This window comes from Manis javanica, chromosome X (assembly GCF_040802235.1).
Source record: "Manis javanica isolate MJ-LG chromosome X, MJ_LKY, whole genome shotgun sequence".
NCBI classification, from domain to species: domain Eukaryota; kingdom Metazoa; phylum Chordata; class Mammalia; order Pholidota; family Manidae; genus Manis; species Manis javanica.
Window position 1 is genome coordinate 97,681,562 of NC_133174.1, and position 20,681 is coordinate 97,702,242.

General features: G+C 42.7%; 1 long non-coding RNA gene across 4 annotated transcripts in view; it reads left to right on the forward strand.

The window, feature by feature from the left end:
* The first annotated feature begins 838 nt into the window (after positions 1-838).
* LOC118970971 (uncharacterized) overlaps positions 839-20,681 on the forward strand; it is a 31,872-nt gene continuing 12,029 nt past the window's right edge. Inside the window, exons 1-3 of one of the 4 annotated variants that reach the window (XR_005059200.2) lie at positions 839-1,595; positions 8,714-8,889; positions 15,846-16,323. This is a non-coding gene — a long non-coding RNA (uncharacterized lncRNA). Of the gene's footprint in view, positions 1,596-8,713; positions 11,746-15,845; positions 16,324-20,681 lie in introns of those variants that run through there. The other 3 variants (XR_005059199.2, XR_012127518.1, XR_012127517.1) reach the window with 3 other exon arrangements.

A 20,681-nucleotide genomic window follows, 5' to 3' on the forward strand; every position in this document is an offset into this window, starting at 1 on the left:
ATCTTTGAAAAGTACTCATGAACGATTACTGCATTTGGTGTATATTGGCACATCTTAACTATTAATTCTGAGTATTCTTACAGCTTTTTCACTTTACATTAGTTCCATATACCTTCTTTGTAGTTTAGGAGTGGTTTCTGAAATTGCACACCCTAGCTGTTATTTTAAGCCAGGCATTGTTTAAAACATAGGTACATTTTAAGGAGTCTAATCCAAAGGCAGCTCTTTACCAAGCCAGTTCTACAATTTTATGTTTTCATTTGCAGTACTCACTAATTCACCAACCGTGCATTCAGCAAAATACTTTTAGGGAGGACTTTCTGTGCTAGGCTGTGCATACGTTATCTGGTTTTGTTCATACTAAAAGGAAACCCATATTATCACATTCAGTGATACATACGTGCACTATATATCAGAGCACACCAGTGAAGGTATATACACATTCAATATATACTCAGTATACCAACTCTGATTTACTTTCTGTTGGTGGTCCAAGGCTCAAACCCTCAAATCCCTGAGCTATGACTACTTGCACCCCGCTTACGTCCACCTTCTCTTTTCCATTGCCTTTCGGCGTCCTCCCTACTAGAGGGGCCACGAGCACTCCTTCCCTTCCCTCTTGCTACGCTTTGGGACCCAGGGCGACCAATGCTTTTCCTGCTACCCCTCCCGTGGCAATCCCGCGGGCACCAGAACCGAGGACCTGCTACGTAACCGCGCTCGTGGCTGCCTAGTAACAGCGCCTGAGCGAGGGAAGTGCGCCGATCTAGGGGCGGGGCTAGAGAGCCGACGCGCACACGCGAAACGACGTGCAGCCCCCTACGGGGGAGGAGCCTTTTCAGTCGGCCAGGCTGGGTAGAGATCGTCGCCCTAGCGCGCGGTTTCTTGCTCTCTCGCTTTGAACTGGGAAAATTCGCTTTGGGGAGTGAAGAGGGTAGTCAGTGGCCTGACGATCACGTCTGGTGAGTTAGGCCAGCCTGAAGCCAGCCCCACACATGCTAGGCTAGACCGGCCGAACCGTGAGAGAAGTGGGGCTAGCGTCCCGGGATGGGTGATCCGAGGGGCCGGAGCCCAAGGGTCCAACTCCTGGATCCGAAATGTTCTTGAGCAAAGAACGGACTCACCTCTCCAGTGGATCACCCCGTCGGAGGTGGTGCCTGTCGCTGGGCTGGCTGTCCAAAGGTACCTGTTAGGGGATGAGCCACGCGACCAGATACCGAAACCGCCTCTTTACTGCTTTGATGTGACGATCTCCGACAGGGTGTACCAGCAGTGCTACCTGGTCCCCAGCCTAAACGATCTCGTATACAAAAATATTCTGAATGTTGGCATAGAAATGAGAATTTCCAGAGTCTCGTGTCTTTACAACGAGAGAAGAACAGGCCAGAGCATCCTGTGCATAGATAGCGTCCACTGTGGAAAGACCTTGGACACTATTTCCTTAGAAACGCTCTTTAGAAATAGTGCGCACGAGGAGATACAAAAAGAGGCCTTGAAGGGCGGTAGGAGTCATTACCTGGCGCTGTGGAATAACGAAGACAGGTGTGGAGATATCTGACTAACCAACAAGCAACCTGAGGAACACAATTGTAACGGTAAGGAATTAGAGGCAACAACGGAGGGTTAAAAAATAGTTTTTAGGAGCTTGGCGTTAATGGGAAAGGAAAAGGAGGTGCTTTGGTATTGTTGAAGTATTACAAGCCACGAGTAGTAGGAGACAAGTTTTCCTGAATAACAGAGAGGCTCTCGCTTAATGAAATTTGCACAGCCCGAGGCTGGCTTTTATGCCTGAAACAGCTTACATCTGATCTGGCAAGCATCCTGATTTGAGTTAGTACTCCGCTTGTGTTCATTATGTTTTTGACTACAGTGGAATTAGTCGTATTTCATTGCCATTCCATGTGTGGAAATAGTACTTTCGGTGTTGGTTGGAGAGTGTGTAGATTTGAATAAGGCATAAAAGTTGTAAATATTTGTGGGTTTCGCATGTTTTAACCTTTATTCAAAAAAGGATGTTTCTTGATTTATTCTTTAATAGTTTACTTTAATGAAATGCTATTGTGTCTTTGAGTGTAGTATTTATATAAATAGTGCCTTTTTGAATGTGTGATTTATTTGGGAAGGCTTGGAACTCTCAAGTTTTTGTTTCTTATTTCTTAGCACGGATAGTAGTGATCCGAGAAGCTCAATTCTTCTGTATCAGAAGTAGGAAGTTAACCTGAAAATGCCAGCTCGTCATCAGCAATTGCTCGAAAATGTGTTTTATGTCTTAGAGATGAAGTAAGGGGAATGAGTAACAACTGGCACGTATGAGTATGGAATGCGGAGGAAAGAAAATGCAAAAAATGAAAACAAAAGTACTGAAGGGAGAAAGATGATAATTTTCTACATTTACTGCTTTTCAGGCAGTTTTTTTCCCCATTATAGTCATAATGCTAGATCATAACCTTACTATGATGTGTAACAGAAACGAACTTGCAAGTGAAAATATGACTGGGTCAAAATGTGCAGTTAAAGTAATATCCAGTTATAAGGAGGAAAAGGTGTTTTAGAAATGTGTAGCCAAAGGTAATTTAAATAACTTAAGCTTTAAAAGCAGGATCATCATTTCAGGGATGAAATAAGGGGATATTTTTTGTGTCAAGCATGGAGTAAGGCAGCCTGGCCATACTACTCTAAGTGTTGATCATTTTAATTTTAGAATTGGTTGTATAAACGAAAAATCAGTGTGTAGAAGAAGATTTACAGGGGAAACAAGTTGTAAAAGTATTTAATTTTTCTGATTATGGAAGTAATATCTATTCATTATTGAAACCATATTGTTATTACAAAAAGTAATATCCGTTTGCTAAAAAATCCAAACTACACATTTCAAAGTATATTGAATTAAAAATGTAAGCCCCAAGTATTTTAAAATGACAAAATCTAGAAGTGGTGTATTGGTGTTCTTTCAGGTTTGCTGTTTGAAAGTTTTAAATAAAATGTTGGGGTGAAGGACCCATTTTACCTCCCCCTATGCCTTCAACTTTCGAAACTCCAAATTCTCAGCAGTTTGGTGTATACCTTTGAAAAAAATAATTCTATGGTATTGGATGATTTACTATCCCCAATATCCCAGGTATCCTTAATGTACATCCATACATATATTCTTCTGCAGTGTGGAGGCAGTAATTATATAAAATCATGCCCATGTGAATGAATAATTTGTCATTATAGCAGTTACTGGTTTTTCAGTTTTAGATCCAGTGCTGAACATCATTAGGTTATGTACATGTTTGTTCATTATGTTCAAGTATTTCTGTTGAATGGATGGATTCCTGCAAGTGAAATTGCTGGGTTATAGAGTATTGAATTTTTAATCTAATGGATGTTGACAAATCACCTTCTGAAAAGGCTGTACAAATTAACATTCCCATTTCCCCATATCATACTCTTTTTATTTATATCATTTTGACCATTTCTAATTAATTTCCAAGATTTCTTTGCTAATGGGTAGTAAGTTTTTGTTTTTGTGTATGTATTACAAGTTCTTCTCTTACACTGTCCCTTTTCTCTTTTGTTTATGGTGTGTTTTTTTGCTTTCAGAGCTTTCCTATTAAGGTATAATGTGTACACAGTAAAGTAGGAAAGTCTTACAAATAGAGCTTGGTATACACACACAGACACCCACGCACCCACACATATACCCAGATTAAGATACAGAACATTTTAAGCACGCCAAAAGGCTCCATCATGCCCTCTTCTGGTCAATAGCCTACTCCAAAAGTAACCAATATTGTCATCTCAAAGCCAGCTTTTTAAAATGGAAGTAGATCATACCTTAAACTCTTCTGCCTCAATCTCTCCAGTGACTCTCCATTACACTTAGAAAGTGACGCAGACCTTCTACAAGGGTGCAGATGGCCTTAAAACCATCAGCATGCTCTGTAAGAGCCTAGTAGTAAATATTTTTGTCTTTACTGGACGTACCATCTCTGTTGCAGCTATTTAATTTTACTATTGCATAGTGAAAGCAGCCATAGACAATATGTAAGCAAAGGGATTTCGCTGTATTACCATAGAACCTTACTTACAAATTCTGGCAGTAGGCCAGATTTGGCTTGCGGGCCATAGTTTGCCAACCCCTGCTCTTCAGAATCCCCATCATTTTGTTTCAGCAAAACCAGCCCTCTTTTTGATCCTCAGACCTCCAAGCTCTTTCCTGCCTCCGGTGCTTTGCTCCTACTCTTTCCTCTCTGTGGAATGTTCCCTTCCATCCTTAGGTTGTAACTCTAATACATAAAGCATATTAGAAAAGGGTTAAACATATATTCCCTCCCCTTTATTATTACTACATCACCATTCAGTTGCCCTTAATAGAATTTATAACACTCTGAAAATATTTCTGTTTTTTTCTCTTTCCACAAGTTTGTAAGATCTATGAGGCAAGGACTCTGTTTTATTTTTTTTTCATTACAATGGGTCATTTCCTTTATACCCAGATCAATGTGTGGCACATAGTAGGCATTCAGTAAGTGTTTATTGAATAAAGGAATGAATGAAATAAATTACATTAATGAATTTTCTAATAGTGAACTACTTTTGTATCTCTATGTCATCATGGTTGTTATTTTTACATCTGAAAAACCACAAAAGTGAATTTCATCCACAGGTTTTGTATTTTGGGGTGGATACTATTTTAATCCAATTTGGGTATTAAGTTAATTAATATTAGCTAGTAGAATGGACTGGGAAACCTCCCTGTTTTTCTTGTATTTACAGAAATCATGTGTTCATTGAAGGGTTGGTAGAATTTGCCTCTAAAACTGTCTGAACCTAGAACCATGGCCCAGGATTGGGGGTTGGAAGAATGACTCCTTTTCAATTTCTTGTAGAAAAAGTAATGAAACGAATAATGCTTCTTGAGTCCATTTTTGAGAGTTGATATTTTACTAGGAAGTCTTATTTCACCTAGGTCTCAAAATTGTACAAAGTAGTCTGTATTTCATCATCTCTATTTTTTTAGTTACATCCCGTTTCACATTCCTAATGTTTGTGTGTTCACCCTTTTTTATGATCAGCCTTGCCAGAGGTTTGTCTATTTTATTGCTTTTGAAAAGAAAAGATTCTTGGCTTAGCTAATTAAGAAGTCTAGAGTGGGGAAATATTTTCTACTTTATTTTTACCATCATCTTTAGTTCCTTTTACTTCCCTTGTTCATGTGTTTTTTTATACTACCTTCTTGAGTTGAATGCTTGGTTCATTTATTTACTTGTTTATTTCTTTCAAAAGCTTTAAAATTCTGAAATTTCATGTGGGTACTGCTTAGATTTCATTTCTGCTCATTACTCTTATCTTCTGATTTTAAATTTGAGTTCCTCTTTAACCCCTAAAAGTTTAGAAAAAGCTTACTTATTAGATATGATGTTCCTTATTATACCAAGTTTTTGAATTTTATTTAAAATATTCCATATTCTTCTTTTTTAACCTATTTTACTTGCCCATTTTCTCTGACAGGAGTATTGGCTTCTCTTTATGATGGTGGTTTTGTTCATTTCTTCTTATAATTTTATAAGTTTTTTATTTAGATGTTGTATACTGTGTAAAGTTTCATAACATTAATATCTTGGTGGTGGATTTTACTCTATCAATATGGTATTTGTCTTTTTGTCCCTTTTTGCCTTGAATTATATTTTTTCTGATAGTAATATTTAGCACTTCCCCTGTCTTTTAGTTAACATTTAGGGCAATGGTTCTCAAATGTGAGTGGGCATCCATATCATTTTAAAATCCAAAGTATTTTGAAATGAAAATTGCTAGCCCCTACTGCCAGTTTCTGATTAAGTAGGTCTGTGGTAGGGCCTATAAGGCGCCTATAAGGCGCATTTCTAACAACTTCACTAGTGGTAATGATACTGGTGGTGCAAAGGCCACACTTTGAGAACAACTGGCCTAGTATATGTATCTTTGTTCATTCCTTTATTTTTATTTTCTTTCAGGTTTGTCTCTTGTAAGAAACATATAGGTAAGATTTTGCTTTTTGACCCAAACCACTTGTTTTTCTTTTAAGAGAGGAATTTAATCCAGTTAAATTTAATGTGATTAATGATGTTTGTGTCTGTTTTTGCAATCCTACTTTATATTTACTATATTCCGTCTTTGTTTTTAGTTTTTCAGGGTTAAAATGTTTTTCCTTCTAGTGCTCTAGAAGTTACACATTACATTTATAGTCTTCTAATGGCTACCCCTAATGTTTTACCCCTAATGTTTCAACAAAATTATTTAAACTCACACTTTTATGACAATCTCCAGAATTATTCAGAATTTATAATATCTATCTCCCAAACAAGATGTTTAGAACTTTGCTTGATTATGAAGCAGTTTGGCGTACAGCTATATTGGATTTGAAAGTATTTGATTTGGGATTTTTATATCATAAATGGCTTGGGCTTACAGTTTTCTCTTTTCTACTGTTTCTGTCACATTTTTCAGTGTTTATCCAAGTTTATAAATGCTGCAATTTCTCTATTTTACTGTGCTATAGGACAGCTTATAGTTAAGGGAAAGAGCTATTCTGTGAAAGATGTTATTTTTCTAAGGAATTATTAGAGGAGTTTTAAAGAGGGAATTTTCTTGTAAAAGCATGTGAGCCTGGTGCCATTTTTGGAGCTGATTACTTATGAACTTTTTCCTTTTCTTCCACGGTTATGGTCCTACTCCAGTTTTCTTCTGCTTCTTCAGGCAATATTGGTAATTTGTATTTTTCTAAATTATCTATTTTGCTGATATTTTCAGGTTTGATTATATATGATCATATATAATAATTTCTTCTCTATGTTTGTAGTGGCTCACATTCCAAACATTCTAATTTTTTCTTTCTTTGTGGTTGCACTTGTCAAATATCTGCCTTTTCATTAATTTTTTGAGGGAATTGGGTTTACCAGCTCTGCTTTTTAATTCATGATTTTCAGCTTTTATCTGAATTACTTCCTGTATTTCTTAGATTTATTCTTTTGCAGTGGTTTTTGATGTGTGGCCCAGGGACCCCTAGGGGTGTCCTCAAGACCTTTTCAGGGAATTGACATCAAAACTATTTTCATAATAATATGAAGGCTTTATACACCTTTTTTCATTCTCATTTTCTTGAAAGTAGACAGTGAATTTTCCAGAGGCTCTGTGACATTGAAACAGATGGATGTTCTAAAATAAGAATATTAATATGCTAAAATGCCAAAGAAAAAATGAGTAGTACAGCTATCCTGTATTATGCTGGAGACTAAAGACATTTGCAAAAATATAAACCAATGCCACTCTTCTCACTACAACAATTTGTTTAGGAAAATGCAGTCATTTTGCAAAAATATGCATTTGTATTATACATAATAGGTTTATTATTGTTATTATAAAGGAATTAATGAGTAATTTTTTCTTACTTTCACTTTATAATATGGTACATGTTGGTACATATTACCCACATAAACAAAAGCTTTTTGTGGTTTTCAATAAGTTTTAAGAAGCCTGAGACTGAAAAGTTTGAGAAGCACTGTTCTATTGCTTACTGTCTAATTTTTATATTGAATATCTAGTTTATTTATTTTCATTCTCTTTTGATAATGAACACACTTATTTCTATGAATTTACTAAGATTCCTCACTTTCTATGTTTAGCCTGTAATTCACATATATATGTACACACACACACACATATACATATATATTTAGTGAAGGTTTTGAGTTAAAAACCCAGACTGGAAAAATATTAACTAGGTAGATGTCTGATTACAGGTAACTCTGGGCCCAGTTATAGCAGAAATAGTAACTCTCCAAACTCTGAGAACAAAGAAAAAAACTAAAGGAACAAAATAGCAGCAGACTCACAGAACCCAAAAATGGACTAACCGTTACCAAAGGGAAAGGGACTGGGGAGGATGGGTGGGAAGGGAGGGATAAGGGGGGAAAAGGGGCATTACGATTAGCACACATAATGTAGGGAGAGAACAGGGAGGGCTGTACTACACAGAGAAGACAAGTAGTGATTCTATAGCATCTTACTGTGCTGATGGACAGTGACTATAATGGGGTATGTGGGGGGGACTTGATGGGGGGCTCTAGTAACCATAATGTCGCTCATGTAATTGTAGGTTAATGATACCAAAAAAAAAAAAAAAGTGCAGTTGGGACAGACTATTGGCCAGGACATCCAGTGCTGAGGTGACTGCCTAAAGTTCCGTTAACTGTGCTGACTGACCCTCGGGTCCCAGAGACCCATCATAGTAGAGATGTCCTGGTTTAGGGATGAGAGCTCCATCACTGGTGACCAGAGTGATGGTGACGATTCCAGGCACAGAGTGGAGTAACACCCATTGCTGTTCACTCAGCTGGTCCCAAGGGGCTCCCCTGGTCACCAGCGGGTCAGAGAGAAAGGTGAACTTGCCCAACACTGTGGCATCTGGCAAGGGAATGATGCTGGGGAAGGTCAAGCCCTCCTGCTAGTGGGATGGATATGCCAGAGGGCCCAGGATTGCCTCCATCTGTAACAAGGAGGCCTTGGTGGCTTTGCCTAACTTGCGAGGATGCTGCGACTATAACCCAGGGCCTAATGGGCAACTGGCGACTGAGTGTCACAGGCCTGGACCTGTGAGCACTTCTAATGGCAGGAGAGCTCAGTATGTGGACAGCATGTCCGCTCTAGTGTCTTGTATCCTGGGGCTGAGCAGGGTTCTTTCTTCCCACAGAATCCCAAGGACAATTTATGGTCATCACAGGAGGTTCAGAGATTCCAGGAGGCGTGAGACGAGGCTGCTGAAACCTCGACAGTAAAGAACTCTCCAGGAGTCCCGACCAAGATCTACTGCTGTTTTGCAATCTGGACAAATTCTGGTGCCTTTTGCCCATAGGGGGCCCTTTCAAGGTAGGCCGGTTTTTAAATAGCGTCAATGGGCTTATGTAACATTTGCAAATGACGGCTTGCTTGCCCACTGGGCCCACCAAGGTCTATAAGATGTTGGGTTTGTTTTAACATCGTGGGTGCCAAGAGGGTCAGTAGCTCGTCTTGGTAGTGTCAGCGAGGGAGCGGCCCTTGGTCTACCAAAAAATCTTCAGGAATTTAACCTAGGTGGCACAGCCTTTCCCTACCTGAGGGCTGCCCAGGTACCCTGTGTGTAGCCAGGTAAATGTGCATCACGTCGCTTCAGAAGTGAAGGTGAAGTTGCACTGCAGTGGAGGTCCTGTTGCTATAGGCACTGAACAGAACACATGAGCAAAATCTATCATAGCAAAGCCTTTACCAGTTGCTGATTGGATGGAGGCAGTGCTTTCAGTAACTCTGGATGTGGGGGCCTTAACAGCATTGAGGTACTGGAAGAAAAGGAGAAAATGGGCCTACATATATGGGAACTATTTAAGGAGGGTCGGGGGAATGAACTGACCAGAATAGAGAATGAGAGAAGGAGAAGGGCCAGGGGTTTGAGGGCAGAAGATCTCATTTCTCTGTTTCGGTATGGTGCACATTAGATAGGTCTCATTAATCGTGTCCTTCTTTCATAGTCTCTAGTAGCACATGTTTGCACGTATTTTGACATTACTTATATGCATATGTGTGTCTCTCTCCACCACCCCCTAGGATCTGAGTTTCTGGATGATTGGGTAATAAAGAGTTTTATTATCTCTCTCTCCTCCAAAGCACCTGGTACTGTGTTTTCTTCTTAGGTGCTCCATAAATGTCTGTTAAAACAAAGTAAAGGTAACACATCTACAATCTCTTTTTGTCATCAGTGTTAACATTTTAAAATGTGTTATCGTGTAATCACATGCAGTATTCCTTATGAGATGGCATGGGGCCTTTTGTCAACATTATTTAAAATGAAAGGGCAGTCCAAGTAGGAATTTATCCACTAAGTGTCTTTGAAGAGCCTCCAATTAGTTCAGATTGGTTCATGCTGTGCTGCCAGTCTTTCTGCTAAAATTTCTTTTTCTTAAGTCCCTACGTGAACCTTCTAGGACTCTTAATTGAGGTTCACTCTGTTATTTCAGAGGCTCATACAGAACTCTCTTTGGGATAAACCCTTTGGGACTTGGGCTTCTGCTGAGACTGCTTAGGGACAACAGCCTTCAACTTCTTGGAAGGCCTGTGTTGACTTTAAGGATCTGGAAATGCTGGCCCAGATCTTTCTGAGGCCTAAACAGAAGACAGTATAGTCACAGCCTTGGCTTCATCTTCACACCACATTTTCCCAGGAGGGCTCTGGATGTGGCCCTTGCCTGGAAGTCTTTCCTTAACTTTGGCATCACTTGCCATTTAAGAGTGGCTGGAGGTTTTCAAAGCAGCAAGTTCTGTCTCCTTTTTCTTTAAGAAGGCCCTCCTTTATTTCAACTGTCTCATCTCACGCTGTGCTATCAACAAGCAGGGAGATGCCTGGCAAATACATTATGCACTCATTAGCATAGTAGAATAATAAAGAGTTTTATTATCTCAACATAGTAAAAATGACCCTCCATCACAACATGGTAAAAATCAAACCTCCCTGCACGGCACCTCAACAGGACAGTTTCAAAGAGAACCAACTATGGTCAAAATCCCCCACCTGACATGAGGGTGGAGCAAGCCCCAACTCCAGGGAGACTCCACCTGTCCCCTTTGAAGCCTAATCTCACTTAGTGAATATTCATCTCCCTTCGTATAAAAAAACGGCTCCCGATTTATTTCCCTTGGTGCCACCTTCTCTCAGTCTGCTTACACCCCAGCTCTCGGGCATGTATTCTTTGTGTTTTTCTGAAAGTTTCTTCTCTAAGTAAATGCTTAATGCTCAGTGGCTCTTTGTGTCTGTTCTTGAATTCTTTCTTGCAGTGAGACCAAAAACCCGTCTCCAGTAACACAGTCACTTCACATAAAGCCTGTTCAAACACACCATGTCTCCTACAAACTTTTACCTTGATTCCATGTACCCTTACATGTCTACTGTAGCCTCTATTAGGACTTCATCAAAATGTTTTGGTTTCACAATACCAAGTAAGGGGCATGTGTCCCAACATGACATAATATCTATTCTCATAAAACATCCAGGTAAAGGAGACACCATTTCTTTGCGGCCTGTTTAAACATTCCAACTTTCATAACCTTGTTGACTCTTACATTTTTATGTTCTTTCAGTCTAATCACCACCCAGGTCAGGGCTTCTCCAATGAGTTTTGGTACCACTGTGCATAAGGTGCATATCTTAATGATACCTGGAAACCTCGTTTCCACCCCCTGACCATTTTACTCACTCTCTGGCAAAAGACTTTCAGTCCTCAGTGAGGGGCTGAGCCAAGGGTCTCTGGCCCTTTTGTGAACCTGTTACTGGAGATGGTCCTTTCTCCTTGCAAGAAAGAAAGGGGGCGATGTTAGGTAGAAAGATCGACATGAGCAGCTGGAAAACGGAGGATAAGGCTCAAAGACAAAGCCCAAAGCCTTCAACCTAAGGTTCAGGGGAAGAGCCACCGAGACTCTGCCTAGGTCAGCGGTCCCACATGAAGACAACAAAGGCTTTGCAGGGAGATAACTTCCTTCCCAACGGGGGAACAGTCGAACGGAATGAAGAACTCTCTGAATCACATCTCACCGTGGGGAACCAACATGCTGACTGAGAGGGATGACGATATAGAAAGACCTGTAAATCAAACAACCTCACCTTGTCAGTCAAAGACGCAACTCCTTGCCTTTGTCCACCTGGATGATGTCCTGCTCCTCCCTTGGAGTGTATTCAAATAAAACATTCACTCTGCTTCACTGGTGTGTCTCTGCCTTTCAATTCTTTGTTGCAGCAGAGACAAAAACCAAGGAGAACAAACTCAACCCTTAACACCAGCATATTTTTCTCTTGGGGGGTGCTTTGAAGCTAGTGGCCCAGGCTCAGATGGCCTGAAAATCTGCTCTTGGTTTAGTACCAAGAGCCCACCCAGGACTCTCTTTTAATTTCATTTTAACTATTACAGATAATAATAACAAGGGCTTACCAGACTGGATTTATTTGCCTCGGTTCTTGTCCCTGCCGAAACAAAGAACTGAAAGGCAGAGACACAACAGTGAAGCAGAGTGTAACTTTTATTTGAATACACTCCAAGGGAGAAGTGGGTGAAATCAAGGCAAACAAAGGTACATGTGGGTTTATGAGCATACCTGTGTGAGTGAATGTGTGAGCTCTGTGATGAGCATGAGCAAATTTGTGTAAGTGAATGTGAGTATATGCTTTTGAGCATTTATGAGTCTATGCGAGTGAATTTGGAAGCATGGCCATGTGTGAGTGAACATGTGAGTGAATAGTGGCCATGTGTGAACATTTTCACGTGTGTGTGCAAATGATTATATGCGAGTGTGTCTATGTGTCTGTAGGAATACGTGACCGTGTTTGTGTGTGTGACTGAATGTACGTGTGAGTGTGTGAGCATCTTAAGGCTGAGAATGCTCGTGCATGTGAAAAAACATGTGAGTTGATATGGTGTATATGGGGCCTATTTAGGTGTGTGAGTGAATGCACAAGCATGTTAATTTAAGTATAATATGTGTGTTTGAATGAATGTATGTGTGTGGGGGTCAGTGTATGTGAGTGTCTATTACACCACATGGGAGTAAATCTGTGAGCATGTCCATGTGTGTGAGCATGTCCATGTGTGAGAGTGGACTGAGCTTGTGTGTGTGACAGTTTTGTGAATTTGTGTTTATGTGTGTTCATGTATGAGTGAATTTGTAAGTATGTACATTATGTTAGCATGTTCATCTGCTAGTGAATGTGTAACCATGTTCATTTGTGTGAGCTTCTTTATGTGTGCATACATTTCTGTGGGCAAATGCATGAGAGTGTTTATATGTGATAACATCTCTGTGCAAATCTTCACCATGTCCACATGCATAAATGTGTTAATGAGTGCACATGTCAGCTTGTAAACAGGCTCATGGGGTGTATATGTGAATACATTCATGTTTGTGTGCAAGTGATTATGAGAGTATATACATGTAAGCATGTTCATGTGTTTGAATGAATGTATAAGCATATCCGTGTGTGTTCTTATGGGAATGTGTGCTCTGTATTTGTGTTTGAGTCAATGTACAAGGATATTTATGTTTGAGTAAATGCATGAGAATGCCGATATGTGTGCATATTGTTAAAATGCAAGTTTGAGTGAATATAGGAGCATGTGTGTGTGAGTTAATGAATATGCATATGTGTCTTGGCATGTTAATGTGTATGTTCATTTGTGTGAGTGAGTGTGACCATGTTTGTGTGTAATGCAATGTGTGTTTGTGTGGAAGTGATAGCGTAAGTGTGTCCATGTGTTTTCATGTACAAGTGTGAGTGTGTGTGAGTTTGTGTATGGTTGTATGAGTGAATATGAGCCTTCTGTGTGTGAATGTGTGCTCATGTTCATATGTGTGAGTACATGTTGGGGTGTGTGAATGTGTCAGTGCTCAGGAGTACATCGACTGTGTGAATGTGTGAACTTGTACATGCATAAGTGACTGTGTGAATGCATGAGTTACTCCCGTTTCTTGATAAATGTGAGGGCATTCTATGTGACTTTGTGAGTGTGTGTGAGTGAATGTTGTGTTTGTGGGTGTGTGCGATCATGTTCATATGTGAAATGGAGGATGTGTGTATGTTTATGTGTGAATGTAAGTGAAAACAGGAATGTACTCTTGTGGATGAACTAATATGTGAACATGTTCGTGTGTCGGGGAATGTTAATGTTTAAGTACATTCATGTGTGAGTGAATGTCTGGCATTCAGGGCTATTGTGAACAAGCCCCAATAAAGTGCTATGTAGTGGCAGGGGTTACCATAGACACAGTTCTTTATTACAGCCTTTCAGGCCTCCCACATGCTTTTAGAGGATGGAAGCTGTATTAGGCAGTTAACAAACCCCAGCGGGGCTAGGCAGACAGGGATCCCATGCCACCGCCACCCCCTACCAGTCCCAGGGTCATACTTGTCATTCTAGATCACTCAGTGCCGCTCTGGCAATTCCCTCCCTTTTGGCGGAATCCTAGGGACCCTAAAGGGCCAGCACAGAGCCTTGTCTGACGGCTCCCAGCTAAAAGAGCAAGTGGGAGCTGAAATGCAGTCTACGTTCCCCTCACCTGCACAGGGATGCAGCCCAGAGGAAGGAAACTTTTTATACTTCATCTGCCCAGAGGGTCCACCATATGTGCTAACAATGATCCATATGGAGGCTTAGCTAAAGTCTCCCAACACCTCTAACAGGATAATTGAAAGAGAAGTGTTGTGGACTGCATGTTTGTGTCCTCCCAGAGTTCATATGCTAAAGGCCTAAACCCTAACGTGATGGTATTTGGAAGTGGGGCCCTTTGGAAATAATTAGGCTTAGATGAGGTCACGAAAGGGGGATCCCCATGATGGGATTAATGAATCACCAGAAATCTCTGTCTCCATCCTGTGAACACACAGCAAGAAAGCAGCCATCCATATGCCAGCAAGAGAGCTCACCCAGGAAGCAAATTGGCCAGCACCTTGATCTTGGGACTTCCCAGGCTCCTGCATAAGAAGCAAATGCCTGTTGTTGCCCCCCTGCTTACGGTATGTGTCAGAGTAGCCAGAACTAAGACAAGAAGCCTCCAGATAAAGTGCCTAAATGCCATCTTTGGAGTATGGGCTTTAGCTCCATATCCCATCACTGTCGTCCTTCATTCGCTCAGGATGGCAAGAAAAGCGTTGGGAGTAACCACTTCCCTGCCTCCTTGGGACTTTACTGCTCCAACTCTTCTCCTTCCCTAGTTGTCTGTCACCATTCCAGTGCTCTAAGAACAGATGGATGAAAGAATAATAGCAGTGTCTCACTCATTCCTTCACTCCACAATATCTTTGGAGTGATGGCTTTAGCCCCATATCATGACAGGTGCTGGACTGGGTGAAGCCCTGTAAGAGCTGCTTTTCAGAACACTAGGAGTGCCAGTTCTCTGGCCCAGAGGGAAGCAGCTTTGCTAGCTTTCCCTGGCTCCTCCTGTTCTCACTACCTCTCCCTTCCTTACAGATGTTAATCAAGAAACAAAGGAAGTAATAAAGCTTCTGTTTGAACCTGGCATCACTGTAACTTGGGCTCTTTCACAGGCTGACCAAGGAACATCAGTCCCTACAAGTGTTTGTGTGTGTGTGTGTGTGTGTGTGCCTGCACACGTGTGCGTGTGCTCGTGCACGCATGTTCACTAGCACAGTCTGGTATGTGGGTTGTAGGCACTGCAGAGCCGTCTACCTGGAAACGTGCCAACTACCTTTCTTTCCCCCCCTGGGTACATGTTAATTTCTGGTTTGCTATTTAAAAACTTCTTCCCAATTATCTTTAATCATAAAATTTCATTTTGCAATATTCCAAAGTACATGCACAAATTATTTCTGAATTAATGCCCTCCCACCTGTTTCCAACCACATGTTCCCCGTGTGCTAGAACTCAGGATCTTATAGCCACTACAAATACATATTTCTGTATGATCTGCATGCAAGTGGATGACTGTTTAACATCTCTTCAGATACTCACAGACCTAAATTTAAAATCAAACGTGGAAAAAAACCTGTATCTTCGAAAGTTCCACAAGAATAACTAAGAAAAAACACCTAACTCAGTCCACATGAACATACAGCCAAAGATTGCATTGTCTGGGCTCCAGTGAAGTTCAGGCAATAATTTCTATTGGTGGCATTGAAATGGGCCCCCCAGTCCCTCAACATACACGCAGTCACACTGGAAATGGGCTAAAGTCAGGACTCAAACAAGTGTCTGTCCCTCATGTCTGTGTTTTGTGTCTTGCCCATCACCCTGTACCCCTGCTATGATCACACCCTGTTTACCTCATTGATGAGGGAGGGGTTCTTGTCCCAGGGTCATGAGGATGGCTGAACGCACAACACCTGACACTGGACAGATGCCATGACAGTGGTGTACGAGTCACCGACACAGCCCGAGAGAAGAGGACGCAGCACACCACAAAGGGCCACATGGATGTTGCACTCAGGAAGAGAGTGAATAAACCAGGGTCTCTAGGAGGCAGGCTTTGTAGTATCGAAAGGATGAGGTACCTCTGGCTTCCAGAAGAGCATGTGACTGGCTTGTGTGAGTAATTCCACATCTAGCATGGAAAGGAAACCCTCCAGGTAGGAATCAGTAGGAACCGTACCTGTCTATCTAATACAGAGGCTTGCTTGGACAGGGGACATTATCCATGGGCACAGAGTGGGAAGAACTTGTGGTTAGGCCATTCAAGGTCCTCCCAATTTTACCAGATGTCAAGACAACATATAATATTAATTTTAGCCTTGTGCCATAATTCACCCTTTCATGCCTTCACACCAATTTAAACCTTGGTGTTGACGTGAGACATTTAGGAAGTCTGAGAAGTACCTCCCTAGTAAGTGGAATAAGCACTTGCCCAGAAGGGAGAAAGCCACATGGTGAAGTAGTCATCAAAACCACGAACTTCAGAGGTATCCTCCTTCAGGGCCAATAAAGACAACTGAGGGACCTGTGTGGGACTGGTGCAGGGAGTCCCACAGGGGCATGAATTTAGACAACTCAATGCCTGTAGCAATAGTGACAGCTTGAGCAGATCCACTTACCACTTTGCAACTTATATAGAAGTTCTTTGAGGAGGAGCCCTTCATGCCTGTCAGTTAAATGAGCAGCCTTGGGCCTACAGGGCAGTTGGAAGTTCCACTTACTGTCTTTTTCAAAGAGCCCAGCACTGTGGATTCTGAGAACTGAAAAGAGTGCTTTGGTCATTAACAGTGAGTTCTGGAACTCCAAAGAGGATATAAATCGTGTCCTGTTGAGGCCTTATACCGTGGCCTTCATACAGGTGATGCTAATTATTTGCAGATTCTGTATTGGAAAATTCTCCTAACCACTAGATCGTATTTGTAACCCCAAAATCAATGCTTGGAGCATTTTTGTGGTCATTTGCAAACAAGTGTATGATGGCAAAAAACTAGAGTTATTTGACACACACATTCTCAGCTGAGGTCAGACAAGGCAGCACTTGACCTTGTTTCAGCTCTCATGGTGTAAACAAGTGATCTTTTGGTAGTATATTTAGTGCCACATTCTTCACATTTGTGTGCCCTTTGCTAACGACTTCACAGTTTAAAATGGTCCCCGGCATAGTGCTGAAGCCCTGTTCAGGGTTCCTAAGCACAGGAAGGCTGTGATGTGCCTTATGGAGAAAACACATGTTTAGGCACGAGTTGCAGTGCTGTTGTCTGTGAGTTCAATGGAAATGTATCAAGAATATACTTCACGCAGTGTCTAAACAAAAACACACATAAAACAAGTTTATGCAGTGACTAGCTTATGAAATGTTGTGACCAGAGACTCACAGGAACCTAATCCTGTATTTCTCCTAGAAGCAGTGGTCTAGCATTCCATACTCATGGTGACTTTATGGAACATAACTAGCACAAATAACAAGCATTGACTGCACATGTACAGGCATCTGCTATCTTATGTATCTTATCTCTGCCAGGGCTACCATAACAAAACTCCACAGACTGGGTGGCTTAAACTACAAAAGCAGGCTTTGTATTATCAAGAGGATGGGGAACCTCTAGTTTCCAGGGAAATATGTGACTTCTTTCTTTTCTCACAGTTCTGAATGTTACAAGTTCAAGATCAAGGTGCCAGCAGAGTCAGTTTCTCATAATAACTCTGTCCTTGGCAAATGGCTATCTTCTTACTGTGCCCTAACATGGCCTTCCCTTTGTCACATGTGAAGAGAGTTCTCTAGAGTCTCTTCTTCTAAAGACACCAGTCCCCCTGGACTAGAGCCCAACCCTTAGGACCTTGTTTAACCTTAATTATCTCCTCAAAGGCTGTATCTCCAAATACAGTCAACTTCGGTGGTAGGGCTTCAACAGAGGCATTTGGGAGGAACCCAGTTCAGTCCATCATGTCTGATTTAGATATCTGTGAGGCAAGCAATTCCCAGAGTTCTTTAACCCAGAGGGGGCAACTCTTAGGCAACAGCCCAAGCGTTTATAAAAATGTTCGTTTCTTTTCCTTTTTCCATGTTCGTTTCTTTTCCTTTTGTGCCTCTCCTCTCTGTACAAATTCCATCACAATATTTTGTTTCTAGTCATACAAATTTGCAGCTTTGAGTTTTTATCTCTATCCTATCACAAGCAGTCCATACCTTCTGAGTGGTTATGGGCCCAGAGGCCCACCAGTTTGGCAGCAGTGTCCTCCTCCATGGTCAGGGTTCACATCTGTTTTGATTATGGCCGGGGTGAGGGGTCGCCCCAACCAAAGCACAAACCCACCAGCATCCCAGGCTGCTTTCAATGAATCATGGAACCAGTTAGTAAGCCAAGGCCCAGCTAGTTAAAGCAGATCAGCTGTCCTTGCTTGTGGCTGGGTCACCATGCGTGTGATGACAACTGTTTTCATCGCCTCCTCTTCACTCCATTTGTGAGGAAGGGAGGAAGACTCACCCTGGAAATATGGGGGAGCCATTTTATCTGTGGCCTCATGATCACAATATTAGCCCCTCTGGTGTGCGGGTAAGTAGCAACGGTAAGCAAAGCCAAGGCATATGAGATGGGGACGTTGCCCTGGGAGAGCAGTTCCATACCAAATGCTTTTTCCCCTTTTCTTTTCTCACCAATTCCTGGGCCACAGGCCACACTGGGTGTGCACTTCAATAGTCTTCGGCATCAGGAGAATGTGCAGGACAGCAGCAAGGGAAGCCACAGCACGGGAGATGTGCAAGCTCACTACCCTGACCTGAACAATCACTGTTGAGGCAACTAGGATGTCATGCTTAATTCTCCCTGTGGTAGTAGCCCTCTTTCTTCCAGGCAACCTAATAAAGGGCCATCCCAAAAGCGCATATCACAATGTATATATGGCTACCACAAGCACAGGTGGCATGCCACAAATGATCACTAGGTTAGACGCAGTGGTCACTGCCTGACAAGTCACCCGCAGAATCAGTAGTAAGTGAGACTCAAGTGCTGTCTGGTTAGGATGCTGATTATCACCACCTTTATGGGCAGGAGACTCAGACCCCACCTGCCATGCACAGCCCAGACTCGATGGCACATCACACTGGGATACAGTCACTTAGCTACAATTTTTGTTTTGGGGAGAGGGTGCTTTAGGGAAGAAGGAGACAGCAACACCCAGCAGAGACAACACAGCGCCATTCAAGTGCAAGTACGAACCCACTAGCATCCCAGGCAGCCTTCAGTGTATCAAGGAACCAGTTAGTTAGCCAAGGACCAGCCAGTTAAAACTGATCAGCTGTCTTTGATTGTGGCTGGGTCATCTTGTGCATAACAACAACTGTTTTCATCATCTCTTCCACCCTCTGTTTGTGAAGGAGGAAGTCCCGCCCTGAAGTTATGAGGATGGCTCAACACAACACCCAACACTAGACATAAAAGATCAACCATCACGTATATTCACAGTGTGAAAGAGGAGGCCACTGCATTGCCACACAGGACTCATGGGGAGCGGGGGAGAGGGGAGATTTGCCCTCAGAAGAAGCATGAACCAGAATGGTCTGTGGGAGACAGGCTTTGCCCTGCTAAGAGGATGAGGTAACCCCAGGTTCCCCAGGGAGGATGTGACTGGCTCGTTTGAATAACTCTGCTTGCTAACTGGGAACTGACACAACTACCCAGGGATAATCCACAGCAATACATCTGGTCCATTGGATAAGGAGGGTTGTTTGGCCAAGGAAAATGGAGCTGGGAGAGAAACTTGCAGTTACGCCATTGGAGGCCCTCCCAATTTTACCAGATATCAACACAGCACAAAATATTAGAGTCCTCACCCCATAACCCCCCTCCCCCCACCACACACACACACACACACACACACACACACACACACACACACACTCAGGGGTCAATGCACATGACTGAGAACTGCCTGGGACCTTAGTCCCTAGGGATGGGTGGGTGGACCCGAGGGTGTTGACATCCCAACCCCGTAAGATTTGGGCACACATCGGCCATTATCAGGTGCCACAGTAATGCAGTACAGGGCCCCATCTCAACTGATCACCCCCACTGCCACTGACAACCCCTCCAGGAGCTGACAGAGAGGGTGCATGGGCACGGGCTCAGAAGCCCAGGTCCATGTCTCCCCCAGCTGACTCCTTGCAAGAGATCACCCGCCCGTTCTCCCCACTGCCCTCCTGGCTCATGGCGGCCTAGCAACCCCACTTACAATATTGGGAATGTCGGAGGAGGAGAGGTGACAGGTCAAAGTGGAGTTTCGAGGTGGGATTGGGGCCATCACCCTCCAAGAGCCAGGTGCTGATGAGCAGCAGGCACACAGTGGCTGACAGCAAGCCCAGGGGAGCATGGCTCCGACCCATGCAGAACAAGAAACAACCGCGGATCAGGAAGAGCACAGAGGTGGGTGGGAAGAAAAGCATGAGGCGAGAAGGAGCCAGGTGGTGGACGCTGGTTCTTCTGCAAAGGATCCCCTCTAAGAAGTGTGCATTGAGGGCAAAGGGAGCCCAGGGTGGGGAAGTTGGCCAGGAGTCCGTAGACCTGAAGCCTGGAGAGGAGCAGCCTTGTGGCAGCGCTACTCCACACAGTGTGCCCCCAGGGTGCGTCCAGCTGCTTTTAGGGCACTGAGTCAGAAGCCACTTGCGTCTGCCACTGGGCAGGCACTGAGCCCAGCAGGCAGCTGGCTGCACCCAGTGTGTGGCAT